At 36.3% G+C, this 24,824-nt stretch overlaps 1 protein-coding gene across 1 annotated transcript in view; it reads right to left on the bottom strand.

Moving 5' to 3' along the window:
- The window catches only part of GABRB1 (gamma-aminobutyric acid type A receptor subunit beta1), a 372,879-nt gene that overhangs the window by 97,244 nt on the left and 250,811 nt on the right, over nucleotides 1–24,824 (bottom strand). The gene's annotated exons all lie outside the window — the stretch shown is intronic.

The following is a 24,824-nucleotide window of genomic DNA, read 5'->3' as shown; positions in this document are numbered from 1 at the left end:
TAGGTCGCAGACGCGGCTTGGATCAAGAGTTGCTGTGGCTGTGGTGTAGGCCGGTGGCTACAGCTCCAGTTTGACCCCTAGTCTGGTAACTTCCATGTGCCGCAGGTGTGGACCTAAAAAAAAAAAAAAAAAAAGATAAAAAAAGCTTTGAAGGCAGGCAGATTAAGTTTGAGTCTTTCTTGGCTGTTTACTAGTGTTGGGAGGTTGGGCTAGTGAATTTATCTCCTGGAGTCTCAGTTCCCTTATCAATCAAAATGTGGTCTGCATAGAATTGCTGTTGAGGATTAAATGAGATAGTGTATGCAAAGATTTTAGCCCAGTGCTCTATACTTAGTAAAGTGCCCCACAAAAGATGGCCATCATTATAGCCTATGATGGCTTATTATCCCATGGCCCTTTCTTCATTTACTAGCATCCTAGCACGGTCTCTGCCAGCTTCGGCAGCAAGTCTGGTTTGATGAGCAGGAGAACATCTGCTCTATGCATCAAAGCCCACTTCCCTCTCCTGCTGCGATCTGATGATAAAACAACAAAAGTCTTCCTTTATGACTTCTGATGCCTCACATTGCTCGCTAATACAGAGATCTGTCAGATTCATCTCCAAGAGCCTGGTACAGCTATACTCAGTAGAAAGCACATAACCAGTAAAGAAACACCACCCTAGGATCACTGTTTACACTATATTTACCAGCTTCAGTGTGGCTTATGTGTTTATGCAAATCCAAGGATCTTGACTATAGATAATCTATCTGAATTTCCATTATTCCATTTTCTTGTGCCTGTGCCTGGGCTGGTTTTTTGAACTGTGATATCTGAGAATAACTTAAATTCATATGGCTAGTGCATGCATACAAACATTTGATATCACTTCAGAATTAAGTAATTTTCTTAAAAATTACACAGTCCTCTTTCACAAAATAATATATAATCACAATGTAAAGAATTCAAAATTCTTGTCTAATAATAGGCTTCCTTTATACCTTAATCCCCAGGAGCTCTGTCATTGGAAATTTCTATATGTATCCTATGTGCAAATAGAAGCACAGCCATATTATCTAGGGGGAAGCTCCTTAGTTAGAAGCCTCCTACACACCCTGTTCTGAACCTAGCTTGTTTTCATTGATAGTGCATCTTGGCTTTGGTTCCATATTGGTAAATAATAAGCTGTCTGTAAAAAACTTTACTGCAATGTGTTGAGTTATAGGAAAATGATGCAATTTATTTTCCTAATCACTCTTTGGTGGGCATTTATGTTGTTTCATACCTTTTACTTTTACAAATAAAGATGCTCTGAATTATAGTGCTACAATTCTATATCTGACTACATTCATTGATTGGCTATTTCTAGAATGGGAATTGTTAGAATAAAAGGCATTTTAATTTTGCCACATTGCCATTCATAGATGTTGAGCCAATTTACACTCCCATCAACAATGTATGTATATTTGACAAAGCACTTTTCATACCACGTTTTTTGAGCCTGTCAAGACAAATTATTGTTTTGGTCATTTATGTTAACCTAATCAGCATCTTCTTCCAAAAAACATTACTGGAAAAACCCTAGCCCTTCTCAATTTTTCTTTGGCTTTCTTTATGAAACATAAAAATGGGGATTCCCTTTGAAGCCTTTCTTAGACAGGATATTGGTCAATTAATCAGATTGATTTGAGCTTTAGGCAAGAGCAAAAGGAATTTTAAAATTTAATTTAAATTTTTTATAGCATTTTACAAAAATGTGAAGACTGGTTGTATTCCAGTATTTAGCACATAAAAAGAGTTTACTAGGTTCCTTTTTGATTTCTGCTCCCATAATCATAAAAATTTATTAATTTTTTTCATTTCATAATTTATCATGAATATCTTTTATTGTCTGAAAACTTAATCCTACAACATTATTTTTATGGTCTGAATAGTGTTTCAAATACCCTCAATAAGACAACACAATAATGATTTTAAAATGCTTAAAAACATCACCTCTCTACTTTACAATATTCTTTAATAGCTGCTTATGAATAAAGAAGTTGTGAAGGAGTTCCTCTTGTGGCTCAGTGGTAACAAACCTGACTAGTATCCATGAGGACTCGGGTTCGATCCCTGGCCTTTCTCAGTGGATTAAGGATCCAGCGTTGCCGTGAGTTGTGGTGTAGGTAGTAGACACAGCATAGATCTGGCATTGCTGTGACTGTGGCATAGGCCAGCAGCTTAGAGCTCCAATTCATTCCCCACCCTGGGAATTTCCATATGCCGAAGGTGTGGTCCTGAAAAGACAAAGAAGAAAAATGTTGTGACGATGTGAGCGTTCTCCAGGAATTATTAAAGTGTGACCATCCTCATGATCCTATGATTTAGCCAATTCTTTTCAACTACGGATACTTTTGTCCAGCAGCAGGCATTTGGCAATATCTGGAAGCAGTGTTGATTGTCAGGCTGCGGATGGAGAGTTTACAATGGCAACTAAAGGGTGGAGGCCAGGAATGCTGCTAAACATCATACAATGCCAGGAATTAAGAATTATCTGTTCCAAAATGTCAGTAACGTCAAGGTTAAAAAACACTGCTATAGTGGTGCTTTCAAACACATTTCCTCTGAGGAAACTTTTTTTTGGGGGGGAGGGTCTTTTTAGAGCTGCACTTGCAGCATATGGATGTTCCCAGGCTAAAGGTCCAATCGGAGCTGTAGCTGATGTCCTATGCCACAGCCACAGCAATGAGGGATCTGAGCCACACCTGTGACCTACACCACAGCTCATGGCAATGCTGGATCCTTAACTCGCTGATTAAGGCCAGGGATTGAACCTGCACCCTCATGGATACTAGTTGGGTTTGTTACCACTGAGCCACATTGGGAACTCCCAGGTTAATATCATGATGGTCTTTTGTGCATTGAAATGTGGCACATACCCCAGTGTTTATAGCAGCACTATTTACAATAGCCAAGACACTGAAGTGACCTAAATATCTGTTGACAGATGAATGGATAAAGAAGATGTGGTACATATATACACAATGAAATACTCCTCGGCCATAAAAAAGAATGGAATAATGCCATTTGCAGCAACATGGATGGACCTAGAGATTATCATACTAAGTGAAGGGAGGCAGACAAAGACAGCTATTATAAGGTGCCACTTATATGTGGAATCTAAAAAAATGATACAAATGAACCTTTTACAAAACCAAACAGTCTATTTCTGTTTTGTAAGAAGACATAGAAAATAAACTTATGGTTACCAAAAGGGGAAAAGGGGGAAGGATAAATTGGGAATCTGGGATTAGCAGATACACACTACTATATATAAAGTAGATAAACAACAAGGACCTACTATATAACACAGGGAAGGGGGGAGGGATAAATTAGAAGTTTGGGATTAAAATACACATTACTATATATAAAATAGATAATCAACAAGGACCTACTTATTGCACAGGGAATTATACTCAATATCTCCTATTCACCTATAAAGGCAAAGAATCTAAAAAAGAATAAAAGAATATATATATATATATAGATAGATAGAAATAAAACAGACTCACTTTGCGTGCACCTGAAACTAACATAAAATTATAAATCAATTATATTTCAATAAAAGTTAAAAAATAAAATGTGGTATAGGGCATATTACACTGCACATGCTTCTAATTTAAAAAATTATAACATTTTAAAGTAAAATTAGAATAGAAGAGTGTAGAAATATTAAAAAGCTTTGGGATACTTGAAAACATTATTTGAGCCTCACTAGTCAGCTTTTCCCACGTAATTGACATTATTTTTAGACACATGTCATCTGGTTAGTTAACCACATCATAGCAAAACCAGGACATTCATCAAAATCTTATGATGAACCACTGATTCACGCATCTACCGCTCTGGAATTTTACAAAGCAATTTGAAAAGCCAACAAAGCAAAATGTAAAATGTAACATGTCTCATGCTTATAGGTGCTGTAATTGTGAGCGGTAAACAAACAAACAACAATAACACCCCCTCCCCCAATTTTATTTATTTATTTTTTTGTCTTTTTGCCTTTTCTAGGGCCACTCCCGTGGTATATGGAGGTTCCCAGGCTAGGGGTCGAATTGGAGCTGTAGTCGCCGGCCTATGCCAGAGCCACATCTGCAACCTACACCATAGCTCACGGCAACTCGAAATCCTTAACCCACTGAGCAAGGCCAGGGATCGAACCCGCAACCTCATGGTTCCTAGTTGGATTTGTTAACCACTGAGCCACAATGGGAACCCCCCGGCCCCAGATTTTAGAAAGCATAACTGAATTTACTGTTGCTATCTGTTGTGGTCAATCCATTCAGCAATCAATAAATATGAGAAATTTAATTGATATTACATTGTGAAACCACACATCACACCAAAAGCTTGCCTATGACCTGATGTTTTTTCAATTATGATCACCTTGGTGAGTTCACTACTCCTTCCCCCAATCCCATTAAGATACCCAAGAGAGTCGATATGGCACAACTCAGGAAGAGAAGAAATCAGAGCAGCTCTAGGAACCTGAGCTTTGAGAAAGTTCCCTTTCTCTGCAGAGTACTGAGTTAGAGAAACAGCTTCCTTCTTGGGATCTATCTGTTCCAAATTTGAATTCTCAGGAAGATTTTACTGGCTCAACTTGGATTAGGTGCCATCTATCCCAAAATTATTTCTTAAGAATCGGAAGGAAAACCACACACATATAAATCCATCACCGAGAACCCATAAAGGTCTCTTATCTAAGAAGAGAGGGATCACTGAGACTCAGACAGGGACCCCTCTACAAGCAGGAGCTCATAATTCACATTGCTGCAGAAATATATGCAACAGAATGTCTATCTCTGCTAATTTAAAGGTTGGGTTTTCTAAATTTTGCAATACTTGAAACTAAGTGGGCTGAGTATCCTGAGCTCTTTGGGAGAAGAACCGCTCAGCAAGAATTCACAGGAGGAGTTCCCATGGTGGCTCAGCAGTAACGAACCTGAGCAATATCCATGAGGATGCAGGTTCGATCCCTGGCCTCACTCAGTGGAGTTAAGGATCTGGCGTTGCCGTAAGTTGTGGTGTAGGTTGCAGATGTAGTTCAGATCTGATGTTGCCAGGGCTGTGGTGTAGGCCAGCAGCTATAGCTCTGATTCAACCCTTAGCCTGGGAACGTCCCTACGCCATGGGTGTGGCCCTAAAAAATGACAACAACAATAAAAAGAATTTGTAGGAGCATCAACAAAAAGATGACCCTGGGCAGAATTCTATTCAACTCATGTCTTCTGGGTGTGAGGCAACAAGGAACATCTCTAAGAAACTGCTCCCTGGGATTCTATTTGTTCGCCTTGCCTAATGCAATTGCTCAGCAGTGGTTAGTCACTGCTACAATTAATTAACACATCCTCATGGAAATGTTCTCAAGCCGTGGCTGAGGCAGCCTGATGTTCAAAATCTTCTGTGGAGTCAAAGGTGCCAAAGATCACAAAACTGGATGGGTTGAGGGCTTTAAGATTGAAGTGCTTTTTGAACTTTAACTTTTCACACTCAAGACATTCATTCTGAGTGTGTGAAAATATGGTTATTGGCTAATAGCACATGACAATAGAGGAGAACCAGCTAAAGGCAAAAGTATTAGCTGACTTTTTCTGAACTCAGACATCCTGGAGGTATAGACTCATGACAGCATAACATTCATCTGTCTTCTTTCAAAGACATTTTGCAGTTGTTGTCATTGTTTAGCATGTTGTCATTGTTTAGCATGCAGAAATTCCAGGGCCAGAGTTCAACCCCTCGCCACAGCAGTGCCCCATCCAGAGCAGTGACAACGCCAGATCCTTAACCTGCTGAGCCACCAGGGAGCTCCTCAAAAACATTTAGAATGACTTATGTTATAATCAAATTTATTGACCTTTCGAATGTTAGGTCAGAACACTATAAGAGGCTATTAATTAGAAACTATGGTCCCATGAGACTTTGGAATGAACAGAAATCCTGTTGCTGTAGTATTTATGTATTAAGTTATATGCTGCATAGTCATTGACCCTGAGAGTCACTGTAATCATTGTAATCACAAATCATGTATATTTGATGTCTAAGGGCAGCATGACTCTCATTGCTGATAAAATACAATCCAGGAAGCCCTGGCCCTTAAGTAGCTTAAAGCCTAGACACACACACACACACACACACACACACACGGAGTGAGCATTTTTATAAATAAGAATGGAAACTTGAATGAATTGTGTAGATATGGTTGAGATTTTCCTATAATCTTCGTTTTTATAGAAATGAACTTCAGTCCTCAAATGTGATCTGTGTAGAGCATAACCGTACAATTTAATAGACTCTATATAAAAGGAATATGAAAAAGTAAAGAGGAAAAAGACTGAAAATGCTGTATCCTAATCAAATGCCTAAGTCTGGGGAGATTGATGGTGGTACAAGATTGAAATCAGTATCACTGGGTAGTTTTTTGAAGAACATCTCATGGCTTTCTTTGGCCTCTAGGCTGCACTCTTAACCCATGTTAGATTCTTCACCCAAAGAAATCAATGAAAGATGAGTGATGGGTAAACCTAAGTCATGACCATGGGTGCATAGTATTTTTTTTTTCTCCATAGTTTAACACTTACTGAGTGGTAAAAGACTATGCATTATGTTCATGGTTGGCACCAAATTTTATTTCAGATAGGCCACTATGTTTAGGAAAATACCTTGGTATTGAAGGTGAAATCCTGAGATCATGAGATACAAATGATAAAGAAACAAAAGGAGATATGCTGCCATGAGATTTAAAAGGAATTTAGGTGTGGAGAAGCAAAATGATGGAGTAGCAAAACATTTTGAAGAACAATATTCAGTTTTAAGATTTTTGCATTGCTTTTATAATAAATTTTTCTTTATTTATCTAAACCAACTTCTCCCCCAACACCTCCCCCTACAGTAAAGATTTCTGTAAATGTTTTACTTTTATCCTTGTAAAGTAGCTGAATTCCATATCTTGACAGCATTTATAGAATAATGTTCTATAAATTATACCAATTTGGAGAAAGCTAAACTTTAAAGCCAGAGATGGCCAAAACATGAAGCCCTTTGGGAAGCCTCGGCAACCCTGGGGAAAGTGTTGAAATAATGGGTTGTGTGTTTCAGCTACTCTGACCTAGATCTTAAGGGACAGAGGGATCTTAGCTAATATTATGTCAGAATTCTCTGTGATGGGCACTATGCTAAGCTTTCTGTATTACTTGCCTATTGCTTTTGTAACTAGGTACCACTAATTTAGTGGCACAAAACAACACAGATTTATTCTCTCATAGTTGCAGAAGTCAGAAGTCCTAAAATCAAAGTGGAAGCTCTCCAGGAGAATCTCTCCCCTTGTCTTCTCCAGTTTCTAGAGGCTGCTTTGCTTTCCTTGGCTCACGCCCACTTCCTCAACCTTCCTCCATCATTCCAGTGTCTGCTTTGGTCCTCACATCTCCTCACTTTCTGCCTCACCTGCCTGCCTTGCAAAAGAAGCTTTGAGATTAGTTGGGCACACCCCAGATAATCCTGGATAATCTCATTTCAAAGTTCCTACGTTAATCCCATCTGTGAAGTCCCTGGTAAGGAAATACACTTAAAGGTCATAAGAATAAGGATGTGAACATCTTTGGAGGGCTGTTATTCTAACTGCCAGTACATGCATTACTTAATTTATTATTGACAATAGCTTTATTATATTGATGTCATATTTGTGCCCATTTCAAAGATAAGGAAACTGACACCTGATAAGGATAGGAAATGTTTCCAAGTTTACATAGTCTGTAAATTGTAACACTGAAATTCATATTCAATATGCTAGACTCGGGAGCTAAGGTTTATTATCTTTCCAGTTATATTCAGGCCAGATAAACCTAAGAAGAGAGCAATTAGTTCAGTATAATTTCTCCCACAAGCCGTAAAACAAATTAAACAATTCACTTAGTTATCAATAATTTAGGATGTCTTTTATCCACTCAATAATGAATACTAAAATGACAGGGGACTTATTAGGAATCAGGCAATATTGTAAGCATGGAGGCTACAGCCTTCAAGTGCATCTTCAAGCTGTCATTTTTTTGTTTCTTGTTGTTTGTTTGTTTGTTAATACTGTCAGGTAGCAGAAGATAGAAGAAAGAGTCATTGCCTATTGGTTTCATAAAATAGCCAGGGAGGTATTCTTATCTCTCTTTGGGACTCCTAGTTTTGCCATTTCTCTCTCTTTCTTTCTTTTTTTTTTCTTTTCTTTCTTCCTTCTTTCCTTCCTTCCTTCCTTCCTTCCCTCCTTCCTTCCTTCCTTCCTTCCTTCCTTCCTTCCCTCCCTCCTTCCCTCCTTCCTCCCTCTTTTTAGGGCTGCACCCGAGACATATGGAGGTTCCCAGGTTAGGGGTCCAATCAGGGCTGAAGCTGCTGGCCTACAGCACAGCCACAGCAATGTGGGATCCAAACTGCATCTGCAACCTACCCACAGCTCACGGCAATGCCAGATCCTTAACCCACTGAGCGAGGCCAGGGATCGAAATCACGTCCTCATGGATACTAGTCAGGTTGGCTCACCACTGAGCCACAGTGGGAACATCATTTTTCTTAAGATACAAATATCTCACATCAGGGAAATGTTCACATTACCAAGAAAGCATGGGCGTTCCCATCCTGGAGCAGCAGAAATGAATCCGATTAGGAACCATGACTTTGCGGGTTCCATCCCTGGCCTTGCTCAGTAGGGTAAGGATCCGGCTTTGCTGTGAGCTGTGGTGTAGGTTGCAGATACGGCTTGGATCTGGTGTTGCTGTGGCTCTGGTATAGGCTTGCAGCTGTAGCTCCGATTAGACACCTAGATTGGGAACCTTCATATGTCGCAGGTGCAGCCCTAAAAAGACAAAAAAAAAGAAAGCATGACAATCACTCAGGAGGGAGTGTTCCATCCTACATTGATTTGATTGGTGTTATTGGATGACTTAATTAAGTTTGTGGTATTCCACAAACAGAAGTATTATGTAGGTGGATATAACATGAAACAGGCAAGAAGAAGAGGGTTACTATATGCACATACAAGCTCAGTGCTTGGTACATAGTTGTCTTTCAATTAACTTCAGCTATTATTATTTTTAAGCTGTATGCTTCTAAATAAATAAATACATATAAGATTCCTAATGCAAAAACATTGTAAGATTAATGCAAGGTCATAGTAAAACACCTGAAAAATTATAATCTCATCACCACTGTCTGATTATTAGTTTCCTTTCCTTCCCAAACAAGTGTGTTGTTTACTAAAGTTGAAATTACATTGTATTTAACAATTTTATTTGCTACTTTTTGCTTAACTTTCACGGTAAGAATTTTCTTAAGTCATTGGTATTCTCCATGAAGACAATTTTGATGGATACTCAAGATTCTGTCTTATATATACTGCATGTACTTAACCATTCCTCTGTTGGAAGACACCATTAGGTATGCTTTGGTAATGCTTTAAAAAAATACACATTGAGTAAATAGCATTCTTGTTGCTATGCTTATATTTTTATTTTTTGATTCTGTTTTCTTTTCTCCCTCTGTTTTGTACTCTTTGTGCTGAATGTTAATGACACTGTTCTGAGTGCAATCCCAAGCCTTCATTTTCAGGTAATTAGCTACATACCAAATGTTGTGTAAATGGGCTCATTTTTATTCATTTCTGTTGGGCCAAAGTGATTCATGAACCACTTTGTGAATATGAAAAGCTGTTCATAAATCAAGAGCAGCCTGGGGCAGGGGAATAACAACTAAAAGTACTCATAGGGCAATAGCAATTAATAGACCCTTGTCAAGGATCCAGGGCTAATCTCCGTTATGTTTTACCGTGGATGTCTTGCTGAACTCAGACTATTTTTCTATCACTATATTCATATATCACTCTATTCATGTTTGGTGATATGAATTATACCACTATATTCATATATCTGTCACATATAAGAGCATGTGTTACATTTCTTATATGCTTAATGTTTCCTAGTTAGATGAAAAATATACAATGATTCCTAGTAAAGATTAGCTGCAACCTATGTGTTAGGTGGCAGAAAAAAGATCCTTTAAATCAGAGGATCTTTCTTCTCATCATCTTTTTTTCCTTTGTCTTTTTTGTCTTTTTAGGGCCATACCTGCAGCATATGAAGGTTCCCAGGCTAAGGGTCAAATCAGAGATATCTATAGCTGCTGGCCACAGCCACAGCCACAGCAATGCCAGGTCTGAGCCGCATCTGCAGCCTACACCACAGCTCATGGGAAGACCGGATCCTTAACCCACTGAGCGAGGCTGGGAATCGAACCTGCATCCTCATGGGTGCTAGTCAGATTCGTTTCCACTGAGCCACGATGGGAACTCCTCTTCTCATCATCTTGATCATCAGCAGTTTCTGTAGTGGACAAACTGTGGGGCATTAAAATAATAGCAAGCCCTTAAGCAAGTGAAATGGACTTAGAAATTGTAGTAAAGGTCAAATTCAAAGAAAATGTTTACCTCTGATGGAAGCCCATGACTTAGTAATCGATAAGTGCAGGACAGTTAAATAAGGACTCAGACAGAATTAGGTGGTAAAGCAAAATATGGATCTTCTTTCACAGTTATTAATTTTTTGGCTTATTTGCAAAACTACTCTGTTGCTTTGTGACAGGATGATTTCTCCCAGTACAAAGAGCTAACACATTTATTGAAAGATAATAGGAGTAATCTTGAAATGGTAGTCCTGAAGGAGTGAAATAAGATTCAAAAGTAATAGAGCATTAAAATACTGCATTGTCTTAGGACAATGGCTTTACATGAGAAACAAAACTAAACTGAACTAAGCCCAAAAGAAACACAAGTAAGGCAGTGGTATAAATTGTGAACATTTCCATCTCCCCATGAGAAATAAAAAGCAGGGCTTGGGGCATTATTCCTTTTCTTTTTTACGCAAGTAATACATTTTAAAAATATTCTCAAATTAGTGGGAAAATATTACTTCTAATATGACTACTAGCAACATTGTGAGAGTTATTTTCAGCCTCCTTCTCCAATGGCCGTGGGATTTTTGCATGGTTGTAATCATGTTTAAAGTGCTCTCTTCTTCCCTGTAAATCTTAATATATAATAATCAGGATTGAAGATTTTTCAGTGGGCAACGATACACTTTATCTTGGACATACATTTAAGTGGTTTTCAATTTCATTAATTTAAATGAAGGCTAATAAACATTTACATGAATATATGGACTTTTCATATTTTGGATTATTTCTTTAGGGTAGAGATAATAAGTAAGATTGCTCTATTTAAAGGCAGGAAAAAATTTTAAAGTATAGTTGATTTACAATATCATGTTAGTTTCAGGTTTATAGCAAAGTGATTCAGTAATGTTTTTGTTTTATATTTTATTGGTTATTATAAGATTCAATATAATTCACTGTGCTATACAGTAAATTCTTGTTGCTTATTTATTTTATATATAATAGTTTCTATCAAGGTTAATCTCATACTCCTAATTTGTCCCTCCCTCCCTCTCCCCTTTGGTAACCATAATTTGTATTCTATGTCTATGAGTCCTTTTCTGTTTTGCATATAGATTCATTTGTATTGTTTTTCAGATTCAACATATAAGTGGTATCATATAGCATTTGTCTTTCTCTTTCTGACTTACTTTAAGTAAAATCCTCTAGGTCCATTTACTTTGCTGCAAATGGCATTATTCCATTCTTTTTATGGCTGAGTAGTATTCCATTGTGCATATATACTACATCCTCTTTATCTATTCATCCGTTAATAAATATTTCGGCTGCTTTCATGTTTTGGATATTATAAATAGTGCAACTATGAACATTGGGGTGCATGAATCTTTTAAAAAGTAGAGTTGTTTTCTCTGGATGTATACCCATGGGTGAGATTGCCAGATCATATAGTAGCTCTATTTTTAGTTTTTTTAAGGAAATTCCGTACTGTTTTCCATAGTAACTGTACCAATTTATATTCCCACCAATAGTGTATGAGGGTTCCCTTTTTCCACATCTCTCCAGCATTAATATGTTTGTAGACTTTTTGATGATGGCCTTTCTAAGTGGTGTGAGGTGATACTTCATTGTGGTTTTGATTTTCATCTAATAATTAAAGATGAACTATTTATGTCTATTTATAGTCTATTTATGTCTTCTGCCTACTTTTTGACAGGGTTACCTGCTTTTTGTTTTGATATTGAGTTGTATGAGTTGTTTGTATATTTTGGACATTAAGCCCTTGCCCATTGCATCATTTTCAAATATTTTTTCCCATTTTATAGGTTGCCTTTTTGTTTCGTTGATGGTTTTCTTTATTGTGCAAAAGCTTATCACTTTAATTAGATCCCACTTGTTTATTTTTGCTTGTATTTCTTTTGCCTTGGGAAACTGATAAGAAAATATTGCTATGGTTTATGTCAAAGAATAATTTGCCTATGTTTTCTTCTAGGTGTTTTATATTGTCATGTCATATTTAGGTCTTTAAACCATTTTGAATTTATAATAATAATAATTATTATTTTGTCTTTTTAGGGTTGTATCCACAGCATATGGAAGTTCCCAGGCTATGGGTCAAATTGGAGCTGTAGCTGCTGGCCTATATACCACAGCTACAGCAAAACCAGATCTGAGCCACACCTGCAACCTACACCATAGCTCATGGTAATATGTGATCCTTAACCCATTGAGTGAGGCCAGGAATTGAACCTGCATTCTCATGGATACTAGTTGGGTTCATTATCACTAAGCCATAATGGGAACTCCTTGAGTTTATTTTTTTATATGGTAGGAGGGAGTGTTCTAATTTCACTGATTTACATGTAGCTGTTCAGCTTTCCCTGTGGAAAAGATTCTTTTTTCCCCATATGTATTCTTGCCTCCTTTGTTGTAGATTAATTGACCATAGGTGCATGGGTTTATTTCTGGGCTCTCTAGTCTGTTCCATTGATCTGTATGCCTGGTTTTGTGTCAGTACTATGCTGTTTTGATTACAGTGGCTTTGCAGTATTGTCTGAAGTCTGGAAGGATTATGCCTCCAGATTTGTTCTTTTTTTTTCAGGATTGCTTTGAAAGTTCTGGCAATTCTGGGCCTTTTTTGGTTCTATATAAATTTTAGAATTATTGGTTCTAGTTTTGTGAAAAATGTCATGGGTATTTTAATAGGGATGGCATTAAATGTATAGATGGCTTTTGGTGGTATGGCCATTTTAACAATATTATTTCTTCCAATCCAAAAGCAGGGGATATCTTTCCATTTCTTTGAATCATCCTCAGTTTCCCTTATCAATGTTTTATAGTTTTCAGTGTATAGGTGTTTCACCTTCTTGGATAAGTTTATTCTTAGGTATTTTATTTCTTTGACATGATTTTAAATGGATTTTTTTTTTTTACTTTGTCCTGATATTTTAATGTTAGTGCAAAGAAATGCAACAGATTTCTCTATTTTAACCTTGTATCCTACTACATTGCTGAATTCATTCATTCATTCATAGCTATTATTAATTCTAACGGTTTTTGTGTGGAACTTTAGAATTCTCTACATAGAGTATCCAAAGACAAGAAAGCTTTTATGGCTTCTTATACTATATATGGCAAAAATACTTTCTCAAGAATTGTACTAAATTATAATACTAGAGAGCATAAATTTCTCCATACTACTGCTCAAGTGGATATTGTACTGTTTTTGTTAATGTATAAAAAAGTACTTTTAATTCTTTATTTTAAATTTTAATTACTAGCACAGAAAATATTTTTAACATATTTGTTTACAAGTTGTATCTGAGCCATTGTTTCTCTAGAAACTAAAATCACTAATGGTATATAAATTTGTGATTAAAAGAAGATGAATAATAGAATTTTTCCAAATATCAAGCAGGAGTGCACAGAGTCTCAGTATAGACTAACTTTGTGGCTATCTATTCTAGTTAATTAGATAAATAAATATATGTTAAATTTAATATCTTTGTTGACATGTATTTTCATGGTTTTACTGTTAAAAATTTTAACATGAAGTATAAATTATAGAAATAAAATAAAAAATGAGGCTACATTGCTTTTTTAAATTCATAATGAACACCAGCAGAATTAGGCTAATTAAGGGGTATGTTCTAAAAGCAAAAATGGGAAGAGGATTTTATATGTTTCCAAGTTAATGATGAAGCATTTCAGATAATGCAATAATGAAAAATATGACTTCTGCCCCTGTGTAAGCATAAATTTCCAAAATTGAGTCACAATATAAAACCAGATTTTTTCTGTTCTTTTTTTTTAATAAGTGCAATGTTAAGTAGGTAAAACCTGGAGGGTTCAGTATGACCCAGCCATTTTGTTTCTAAATGGCTCTTCACTTGCATATAAGGAGACATTAACAGAGATGTTCATCAAGTACTCTTTGCAACAGCAGAAACAGATAAAGGCTCCAATAGCTCAACAAAGCAAAGTGGATAGACAACTCTGGTGTGTCTACAATGGGCTACTTAATTGCAGTTAAAATGAATGACCTAGATGTTCATGTACTTACATGGGCCATGTTGTGCGAACAAACAAACAAAAAAATAGAAAGGGGCTTAGGAAATCACATATTGCATGTGTCTGTAATAAAATGTAAAAATATACATTGAAATGATACACAGCAATTTTGGCATAGTAATTGTATCTGCAGAGGGCGAGGTAGGGGAAGAAGAGATAGGATGGGATAGAGATGGAGTTGTAGTCATTGGAGGTTCTTTTGCCCTTCCTGCTGGCTTTCCTTTCCTCTCTGTTTCCTCATCCTTCCCTTCTTCCCTTTCTTTGTCTGTATTTCTGTCATTCTTTCTTTAAAGGAGATGAAGCTAATAGGGCAATTTGTTAATATATTCTTAATCTCTCTATGACTCTTCAATTTGATATCCCTACATGAACAGATAAATCCTTAAATAACACTCTATGCTTTTATTTTAAATGTTTGGAACTGGATATAGCCACCTTCCTTTTCCCTATTCCAGAATTACTATAAACAAAAAAGAAAAGGAATATGAAATTTCTCTCTCTCACATTGACTCTATACCTAATTTGCATTGATAGCGGGCAATGATTATAGTCTTCTGAAGTGGTCTTCTTCAGTTGAGAAACCTTATATGGAATGATTGGCCAATGGGATCTGTTGTATAGCACAGGGAACACTAACCAATATTCTATGATAATCTATATGGAAAGGAATCTGAAAAAGAATGGATGTGTGTATATGTGTTACTGAATCACTTTGTTGTACAGCAGAAATTATCACAGCATTATAAATCAACTATATTTCAATAAAAATTAAAAAAAAATGTAACTCAGATGGATCTTGAAAATGGTATATATATCCTTAGATCTCTCATCACAATTTGCAACTATAAAATTATTTGTGTTATAACATGTTTTTACATGTTGCTTGAATAGATAGTAAGTACCATGAGAGAAATAACCTCACATGAGTCATCTACCAGTGTCCAGCCCAGTATCTGGCATAGAACTGATTTGTAAATTAATGATAATAATATATAACTTAAAGAAACACTGCAATCATTGCTTCTCTAAAGAAGACAGAAAGAGCAGTGTTCTGTCTTTATTTAAAAACTATGCCAATGTTGCTTGAAACACAGATTTAGGCTAAAGATCTGTTTCCTCTCCTCAATTTAGTTTCTTACAAAAAAATTGTCTCGGGTGGATTTTCTAAAAAAGACACCCACAGGCTATTGTCAGCTGGATAATTTCTAGAGTTATGAAGCTGCTTGAAGTGTGCTTAAATTAAGGCAGGTATAAGAAAAATCTGTGAATTACCTATGTTTTTAGTTTCATCCTTCCTTTTTAAACACAAAATTTTAGTAACTAGAAATTCAGAGTAAGTAAATGTACATTTCTTCTCACCTTTGCTTTTCTATCGATACCCTATAAACTAAAAATTAACAAAACAAACTTATTAAATATGCTTTATTCAGGAAGCATACATGAACACATGCATGGATTGCTAAAGTCAAAATATATTCTCCTAAGTAAAGGAAATGATATATAGTCTTCGCCTACTTAACATTAAACGTAAAGTGATTCCTCTCACCATTACCCTTGAGAATAATGAAATTCATTATGACCATTTTCAGGTGTATGGAAAACCCGAATGTTCCAATTAACTATGGTAATTAATTACTCTGAACAAAAGACTGTTTTAGTATCTTGACCAATTAAATAAATAAAAAAGTGGTGCTGTCCTATTATCCAAAAACTGCATAAATTAGAACTGCATTTTGGTAGAGTCCATTTTCCTGAGTAAATTGAAAATGCTGTACCTAATAAATCTTGTTATTAATTCTGATTATGTACTAAGAAAATATTGTGCAATAAACATAGAACCTAATTTTGAATATTTCATATGCAAGAAAATTTGGATTTAAATACCATGATGTCTCATAGTAAAGGATTCTTTAATTTTGGATATTTTAAAATATTTAAATGAAGTTTATTGGCATAATATTTGTGGATTTTATACTAGTTAATCATTAATAATATTATAGGAAGTGGTACATCTCAAAGCATTTACAACTTTAATATCACTGACATAATTAGAAGGTACTACCGATAGAAGAAAGTGTAACAACTTAATCATTTCTTAGTTTCACTTTCAAGTTTTCTACAAATAAATTCTATATTTAATAGAGAAAATTGCATTTCTACATTAATAGTGCAAATGCTACATTACATGCTATGTTTAATCGTGCAGATAGAAAGATGAAAGTGGAAGGAACAGCACTTGGCACTAGACCTGGCATTCATGTCTCCTCCAATCATCACCATATCCCTCTATGTTGAGGGTTGTTTTGGGTTTGGAAGAGGAATCTATTCTGAGGAGGGAAATGTATTAGGATCATAGTTTTGTGTTTCTAAGTTTACTCTTGACCTGTGGCAAAAGTGTAGATCTGAATTTATATGCACTCCATGTGTATTAGTGTCTGTAATTCAGAAAGGACTTTACCTCTCATTTTGTAGGGAAAATTGTGAAAGATTTTGAAATGAACCAGAAGGATCATGAGGTGTCTTGTCTAGTGGTCAGGGTTATCTCACTTTTCATTCTAAGAGCTATTTTGCAATTCTGTGCATTGTAGAAAAATGATAATAATGTAAAGAATTCTTATCCAGAGAATTGCAATGTTAATTGATATTGCCCTTTGGATACTGGCCAGTTTTGCCAGTTTATTTGTGAATTTGTTTTAGTATACTATGTCTTTTCAGTATCTCTACTGCTTGGATTCTCCTTGGAATTGGTTATAACATCTCACTAGTTCTCTCATTAGTTAATGAGTTATTGAAATCTTTGACATGTTTGGTCTATATTTTTACATGATTTTATCTTTTTAAAATGATTGTCCTTTAACAGTTTTGGAACTAATCTATCAAGATGACCAACAGATTTATCTAATAGAGGCACATAAAATATATCACCAGAAAGGTATACCTTGCAGTCCAGTTAATCTCAGGCATGTCTTTTCTTTTTTTCTTTTTAAGTTTTATTGAAGTATAGTTGATTTACAATGTTGTGGTAATTTCTGCCATAAGGCGTGTCTTTTCATAGTTTCCAGGGGTGATATGTGTATTTATGGATTTATTTTAAGGTGAAACCCAAAAATATAACTTTGCTGACTCTTTTGTCTTTTCCTTATATACTGATTTTTTTTTAAAGAGATTAGGCTGATCAATTTTATTTATTTATTTATTTATTTATTTATTTGTCTTTTTGCCATTTCTTGGGCCGCTCCCACGGCATATGGAGGTTCCCATTGCTAGGGGTCGAATCAGAGCTGTAGCTGCCAGCCTACACCAGAGCCACAGCAACGCAGGATCCGAGCCACGTCTGTGACCTACACCACAGCTCACGGCAACACCAGATCGTTAACCCACTGAGCAAGGGCAGGGATCGAACCTGCAACCTCATGGTTCCTAGTGGGATTCATTAACCACTGTGCCATGACGGGAACTCCTGTTTTGTTTTTGTTTCTAGTTTGCTTATAGACAATGTTATTCCCCATGGGTGACAGCAATGATTGAGGATTTGGTTTCATGGTCTGACCATTTAATGATTTCTGTAAATAGGTTAATGGATAATAGAGTTAGCATTTTATACTCTGTTGGATGAGAGACAACAACGAATCTGATTTGTTAGTCTTTTTTGTTTGTTTTATCTATTTGTCCATTTTGAGCTCAAGTCAATTAAGAATCTTGTGCCCAGTGGAATGGAAAGCAGCTGTTTGATATCCAGACCACGAGTTTTTGTGTTCCTATATATACCCTTAACCTGTGGCAAAAGTGTAGATCTAAATTTATAATCACTCTGTGTCTGTGTATCTATAATTCAGTAACTCCCATTATATGAGAATATTAATAAATTAGATAATAAAGTCTTTTAATATAATAGTGCTCTATTCTGATTGCTTTATTTAGATAAATAAGTGCTAATAAAAATCAAATACTCCTAAATTCCCTGGAAATAAGGAAAACTGTATTTCAAATATTTTAAATGTTCTAGACTTAAACAAAATAGTTTCTTATAAAAGCTAACTCAGAAACATTTTAAGGCTCCAGTTCACCTAATTAAGATAAATCTTTGGTAAATGGTCCTAGTTTAATAATTTTGACTTAATATAAAACAGCCATATCTTTTCCAAATTATCAATATTAAGTATAAAGCAAGCATACATTTTTATTCTACTTTGGTTTGGTTTCCCTAACTTATACAGGTTTACTGATCAAATATGCTAACATTAATACTACAAAATATTTCTTAAGAATGATTAAGAAAAATGTAATTCGCGTTCAAATAAATTGAATCATTATTCTGACAAACTTTACTTCAACCATAATTAGGTTTTGTAATATGTCATATTGAAGGCAATTTTCATGATAATTAGCTTAAAGCCTTAGACTGATATTAAACTGAAGTAATTAATGGATAATCATTGAGTGCCTAGATAATTTCTAAGTAAACACTTAAACATTGATTACTAACCATAATTTTAAATTTGTATACTTTTCTTCTTATTTTTGTGAGATTTAGTGGCTATAGTTTTGGGGATGTTAATGAATGTGTTTATTTTTTGCCACTTTGAGAAGACATTAAAAGGATGTGTATGTCTGTAAAAAGTTGTGTTATATGTGTTCATGAGCTCTGCTAGTCTGTTGAAATATTTTTGTATGACAGACAGTTGTCAGTTTTCCACTCCCTACTTTTATTTGTGACATATAATTTCATTTCTTTGGTTAAAAGTTATAATTTATAGGACTTGCTAAGCCTATTCTAGGAGTCATAGTGACAAAGAAATACACCTTTGTGTGTCTTTATTATTTAAGAAAAAAATGGTTTTATACTAAACCCATGGCACTCAAATGTCTTGCTCTCCAGATGCATTTAAACTCTTAAATCTCATCAATATTTACCATAGTTGAAATTAAAACAGAAAAATTTTAATATGTGTTTCTTGATTCATTTTGAGACAGTAATGATGAACGCATTGCGTGTTAACATCTTATGTTATTATGAAAATAGTTCTGACTATATAGACCCTCTGGTTAAGAAGCTCTATGCCAGAGTTCCTGTCAGGAGTCAGCGGAAATGAATCTGCTAGTATCCTTGAGGACGCAGGTTCGATCCCTGGCCTCGCCCAGGGGGTTAAGGATCCAGCATTGCTGTGAGCTGTGATGTAGGCCAGCGGCCCCAGCTCCAATTTGACCCCTAGCCTGGGAACCTCCATATACCATGGGTGCAGCCCTAAAAAAAAAAAAAAAAAAAAAAGAAGCACTGTACTAAAATGAAGTGTATTTATGTTCTAGAATATGAAAGAGCATGATAAAGAACAAACTCGGAAAGTGAATTTTATTTTCTTTGATTTATAATAACTGAGTCTGAAAATAAACTATGAAATGTATTAACTTTTTAGCAGAGCTTGACTGATCTTGGTGGATTTGCTTACTTGCCTTACTGGTTAATGCCTTTTACACAATGTAAAGAATCTATACCTATAGTTCTATCATCTATATCTAATCTTTTATATGCAAAGCTCTCTTTTAGATTTCCCAGAGGGCCCCTGAAAACGATCATAAGGTAATTCTGTAAGAAGTGAATGTGAAGAGTTGTCAAGTAAGAAGATATGCTCATCCTGCCCCCAATTAAACTTCTGTAGGTAAAACATTATTAATATAAATATTTCAGAAAGTGTAGTAGGTTTTAGGGAAAATCCCTGGAAATTTGTCAGTGTTCTTGCTTTCCATGATATGTATTAACCTCAGGAGAAAAGCTACTCAAAACTCTTATTCTCTAGTTTTCCTTTTTTTTTTTTTTTTTTTTTTTGGTCTTTTTAGGGCTGCACCCATGGCATATGGAGGTTCCTAGGCTACAGGTCAAAATCGGAGCTGTAGCTGCCAGCCACAGACGCAACCACAGCCACAGCAACTCGGGATCCGAGCTGTGGATGTGACCTACTCCACAGCTCATGGCCATGCTGCATCGCTAACCCACTGAGCAAGGCCAGGGATCGAACCTGAGTCCTCATGGATACTAGTCTGGTTCATTAACCACTGAGCCATGATGGGAACTCCTAGTTTTCCTATTTTTTTTTTATCAGAGTCCTGATAGTGCTTTGCTTGAAGATACTCAAAAACAAAAGTATAGTATTTTCAGTCATAATTTCAATTATTAATTGAAAGTGTTTACTTTTCTGCAATCTTCCTTCATTAATTTTAATCTAGCATCTTCTAGAGAGTAAGGTCTCATTCTGGTCTCACATGTGCTCCGAAGATGTACTTCTAGACAAAACTGCAAAGTAGAGCAATTCCTGTTGTGGCTCAGCGGTAATGAACCTGACTAGTATTCATGAAGATGAGGGTTCAAGCCTTGGCCTTGCTCGGCGGGTTAAGGATCTGGTGTTGCTGTGAGCTGTGATGTGGGTTGCAGATGTGGCTGAGATCTGGTGTTGCTGTAGTTGTGGCTGGCAGCTGCAGCCTCTGATTTGACCTCTATCCTGGGAACTTCCATATGCTGTGCCATTGGCCCTAAAAAGATAAAAGAACATCCCCAAAACAAAAAAAGAACCAAAAAAAGAGACAAAAAAAACCCCTGCAAATTAGAGAGGACAATCTTTTAGCATTTCTCACTGTGTGTTTGGAGGGCATGTGCCTCAGTGCTAGATCTTCCTTATCTTAGCACAACTGAGTCCCATTCCGTGAAGTCTCTTTCCCTGAAGGCTCCTATTTAAACTCTTAAATCTCATCAATTTAATTGCTACCTCATTTTTATTTCTGGGTCATGCAAAGCTGTAACAGAGTTTAAATCATGGTCCATAGACATCGCAAGACAAAAAAATGGCTGAAGCATTGGTGGGGTCAGGTTTTTAGGTAGTTTATCTCTTGTTATGATTTAACTCACCAACCTACTCTATGTAAAGAGGCAGGAAGGCTGGTGGCTCTCATACAGCACAGTCAGGCTTCCATCACTCACTCACTATTCCTCTATAATTTTTTTATTTTATTATTTTTTAGTCTTAATTTTAATCAATTGTTATTACCCCAATACATTTTTTTCTACTGTACAGCATGATGATCCAGTTACACATACATGTATACATTCTTTTTTTCTCACATTATCATGCTCCAACATAAGTGACTAGACATAGTTCCCAGTGCTGACAGCTGAATCTATAATAAACTAAAATAAAAAATTAGGCACATACTCTTTTAAGGAGTAGCCAATTTACCACAGTGGGCACAGATAAAAAAACAATAGAAAAGGAGTTCTGTGTGGTGGAGTTTAACTAATTTTCCCATGTTGTTCTCTCCATTTAGTCTGTTATAATCCATGAGAAACCTTCCCTACCCCCACTAACAATAGCAACAAAGTCTTCAATTTTGACATGGTGCTCATTTGACCATTTCAGAGTTGACTTATAACTCTGATGCAATGAGACTGCTGCATGCCACTTACATTTTATTTCAGAGATAATGCCTTATTTTTTTTTTTCCTGGGTGATAGATTCAAGATGGGGGAAAAATGACAGAAATAAAGGCTTGTGAAAATGTAACGTTTCTCCAGTTTTTACTCAGACGGAAAGGGGAATTGAAAGGGTCTCTGTGGACCAATGGTCTCTGTTTCACATCATCACAGATGATAATGGATCCTCAGGGAAGAGTCAAAGAATTCCTCTGTTGCCAATGTGTTTGTCTCTTTGGCTCAGAAGATAAAAACTCAACCAGAACAAAAAATCTCTGGTACTGATTTCTTCACTCACTCACTAACTCACTCACTCATATTTATTGATTCTTTCTAGGCAAGGTATTATGCTGGCGAAGGTATGTAATAAAAAGTATAAGATGTATATACAGTGTATGTAATATTAGAACTATAAGGTATCTATGCAGTCTTTGTGGTTGAGAATGTGAGCTCTAGGTAGCTTGCCTGTGTTAACAGCCAGGTTCCTTTAGCTTTTGATGCTGGGCAGGTTACGAATTACCTGATTTCTCCATGACTGAGTTTCCTTCTTCCTAAAATGGGATATTAGGATTAGATAAAATAATACCTGTAAAGTATTTTAAAAATTGCTTTGGAGTTTCCATTATGGTTCAGTGGTAACAAACCCAACTAGTATCCATGGGGACTTGGGTTTGATCCCTGGCCTTGGCTCAGTGGGTTAAGGATCCAGCGTTGCTGTGAGCTGTGGTACAGATCACAGATGAGGCTTGGATCTGGCATTGCTGTGGCTGTGGTGTAGACCAGTAGCTGCAGAACCAATTCTAATCCCTAGCCTGGGAATTTCTATATGCCCTGAGTGTGGACCTAAGGAAAAAAATAATTGCCTTGAAGGGAAAGGACTCAATAAATACTAATGTTATTAAGATTAAATTACCTAGCACAAGGATTTTTCAAATCACTAAACATCTCAGTCATGGACCCAGGACATTCCAAGAGCTACTAGACCCTGGAAAACCATCGTGAAAATAGAAGTCCTCGCTTCAAGGTACAAATAATAACATGGTTGTACAGATATATCACACCAGCGCTCTGAGATTGATATTAGATGTACGCATAGGGAATGTACTAGCTATCCATTGCTGCATAACAAATTACCTCAAAACTTAGCGGTTTAAAACAACAAATATTTGCCATCTCACAGATTTTTGTGGGCCAGAAATCTGGGCTTGATGTAATTTGGTGTCTCTTCCTCTAGGCCTTTCACAGGTTGCAATCAAGGTCTTATCTGAAGGCTCAAATGAGGAAGGACCCACTCCTAAACTCACTCAAATTGTTGTAAATAGGATTCAGTTCCTCACATGCTCCTGGACCAGGGGCCTCTGTTCCTTGCTGGCTGTTAATTGGAGCTCTCCCTCAGTTCTTTGTCACAAAGGCATTTCCACAGGGGCAATGCTCAACTGCTCTCCCTCAGAGCAAGTGAGAAATAGCAAGAAAGACCAGCTACACAGAAACAGATCTTTTTGAAACCTAATCTCAGGTGACATCATATCCCTTTTGCTATATCCTGTACCTTTGAAGTGAGTCACTAGGTATGACCACACTCAAGGGACAGATATTATACATGGTGAGAATTGCTAGGAGGTAGGACTCGTGGAGATCCAGTTTAGAGGCTAACATAGGGAACAGTGCTGAAACCAAAAGCAGAGCTGGAAAGACTTTAAAGGTAGTGTCAGTATGATCTGGGTTTTAAAGCATAAGTAATTATTCACAGAAAGATACGGGGGAACAGCATTCTAAGTATGGAGAACAAAACATGCACAAAAGCATATGAAAAAATGTGATGTGATCAGGTGTCATGTGAGAATTTATCTTAATGCTTCCAAGTACACTAATAACTAAACCTCCCAGAGGTCATGGAGCAGCTAAATTAAGATGCTTGCATCACATGACATATTAAGTCAATTTAAAAGACAGTTTAAAAAGGGGGGTGGTGGGGAGGGGAGAAATGGGGCAAACTACACTTAGGATAGGTACAAGTAAGTATAAGAATTTCAGTATGAGAGTTGTGGGATGTTTAATGTTCACATGTCCTCTCTGTCTTTGCCACCTCAGACTTCCCCACTGATAGTGTGATTATCAGAAGAGCTGAGGTTCAAGCAAGGTAGTCCACAGAAGGTTACTCTGGGCCAATGAGAGGGAGGGAAAGATACAGGGACATAAATATCTCTGTGGTCATGTCTAACCACAGCTGTGTCTTGCAATTAGCTCCTCCAACAACCATGGGTTTTATTTGTAATTCTTGGGTAGAGCTTATGTGGGGCCAGAACAGGAGTTTTGGGTGTTACTAACGGATGGCAAATCTGGGGACATTACAGTTGTCATTGATGATCAAGAATTTGTTCTCTCTATCCATTTCTATCTGTAAATCACCCTTGTTTGTTCCTTCATGTTTTCCTATTTATTTTTCCCTTGGTGTGTCATACATGTTATTAATTTATTGTCTATACTGAGTGCATCTTATGAATTCTGCCTGTTTCAAAAGTTACTTGCTTATTCATTATTATACTTTATCCTATCAATCATACCTATACCACAAAAATAACTTGCTTACTTCTTATAAGTTTCTTACTTCTTATAAGTTTCATCTAGGATTTGTTTTTTTATCTTTATAGTACAATTGAATACAGTATATGCATATCATATCAGGGAACCTGAAAAATTCTTGTTCAGATGGAACACAGGGGACTTGCAAAAGAAAGGCAGGAGGGGGCTTTGTATGAAAACACGGACTTTATTTTGCAGGCAGGAGAGTTGCTGAAGGTGGAAGTGAAGCGATACCTCATTGTGGTTTTGATTTGCATTTCCCTAATAA

The sequence above is a fragment of the Sus scrofa genome, chromosome 8 (assembly GCF_054392235.1).
Source record: "Sus scrofa isolate SSC_HxYL_T2T_F1_AM1 chromosome 8, Sscrofa_HxYL_maternal_Yorkshire_Landrace_v2.0, whole genome shotgun sequence".
NCBI lineage: Eukaryota > Metazoa > Chordata > Mammalia > Artiodactyla > Suidae > Sus > Sus scrofa.
Note: the sequence above shows the minus strand (reverse complement) of the source record. Positions and strands in the feature narration are given on the sequence as shown.